This window comes from Propithecus coquereli, unplaced genomic scaffold, assembly GCF_000956105.1.
Source record: "Propithecus coquereli isolate 6110/MARCELLA unplaced genomic scaffold, Pcoq_1.0 Scaffold161, whole genome shotgun sequence".
Classification (NCBI taxonomy): Eukaryota; Metazoa; Chordata; class Mammalia; order Primates; family Indriidae; genus Propithecus; species Propithecus coquereli.
In genome coordinates this window covers 1,736,603-1,738,133 of record NW_012140636.1, presented here as the reverse complement: position 1 = coordinate 1,738,133, position 1,531 = coordinate 1,736,603, and the positions used below count along the sequence as shown (strand labels likewise).

The following is a 1,531-nucleotide window of genomic DNA, read 5'->3' as shown; positions in this document are numbered from 1 at the left end:
CACACTCACAATCTAGCTAAATCAATATGACATCATACTGTGCATCACAAGTAGAGACTATCAGAGAGTTCACTTTAAGGACACTAAGTGTTGATTTTATTCCAGATGGCTGCCCTGTTATGCTGCCATGAGGCATGTGGCACAAGCGTCGTTGTAGGGGTACCTCCAGGTTCTCAAACCCTCTCGATGAACCCTATACTGCTACTGTCTGGACGCACCTGGAAAGGAGGTGTTTTTGGAGGTATGTACTTAACGCTTAAAGGCCAAATTGTCATTAACCTCAGAATCTCTCCCCTTTTACAAGTGACAAGGCGAGGTTTTGGAAAGAAACGTGGTCAAAACTTAATCAAAACTCCTATTGCATCTGTAGGCTCCAAATCAACTAGATGTGGAATGAAGGAAGACAGAAGGTCCCAAGACAGAATTTTCTAGTGTCCCCATAAACTAACTAGGACCCCTTTTATACTAGTGATGGCATAAGACACCAAAGTTCTAATAGGACACAGAAAGTCTGTGGGACACATTAATCTATAATTCATGTCTACACTCATTGTCCAAATTTAGACACCTGCTAAATTTGCTTCTTCACTTTGGGCATAATCATCTGCACTATAATTTCTCTATGAGCCATCTAATAACTAAGGATCCTTGTTTATCTTGGAAGTTTTTTGAAAAAGTCAAAGCACTGCAAAAGGATATCTGTCAAAGCACTCTGTCTCTCAGTAACCTCAGTAATAGCAGTCTCAGGAATGCAGCACTTTCTAGAAACTTTCATCTTAATCTTATTTGGAAAGTCTTCTCTCCAATTCTCCTCCTTACCCTTGGCTGAATCTAACAATGATATTGTCTTCTTTACAGGCTTTAAGAGTAAAGAGTCTGTTCCCAAACTTGTGGCTGATTATATGGCTAAGAAGTTTTCATTGGATGCATTAATAACCAATGTTTTGCCTTTTGAAAAAATAAATGAAGGATTTGACCTGCTTCGTGCTGGAAAGAGGTAGGTTTTAAGTTGTTGTTTTTTGTTTTTTGCTTTTTATGTTAAGGGGTTGGCTAGCAAATTATGTTGGTTACAGCAACTCTGAAGGATCAGAGCCACTCAGCCTTCTTTACAAGAGGACACTCACCTTTGCCAAAAAAATAATCGGGACACATGATCCTAATTACACCATGGACTCACTGAAGCCTCTACCTGGACCCCTAAATAAGGCTGACATTTAGAAGCTGTAAATTTAAATTATATTAAGAACATCCACAACACTTTCATTATGAGAGGAGATAGAACTAACCATACCATGCTCGTGGGTCGGCAGAGTCAACATTGTTAAAATGTCTATGCTACCCCTAGTGATATACAGATTCAATGCAATCCCTATTAAAATACCAATAGCATTTTTCACAGATATAGAAAAAATAATATTACGCTTTGTATGGAACCAGAGAAGACTCCGTATAGCAAAAGCAATCCTAGGCAATAAAAACAAAATGGGAGGTATCAATTTACCAGACTTCAAACTATACTACAAGGCTATAG

The 1,531-nt window shown here is 38.5% G+C and overlaps 1 protein-coding gene across 1 annotated transcript in view; it reads left to right on the top strand.

Moving 5' to 3' along the window:
* The window catches only part of ADH1C (alcohol dehydrogenase 1C (class I), gamma polypeptide), a 149,924-nt gene that overhangs the window by 11,120 nt on the left and 137,273 nt on the right, over positions 1–1,531 (top strand). The gene's annotated exons all lie outside the window — the stretch shown is intronic.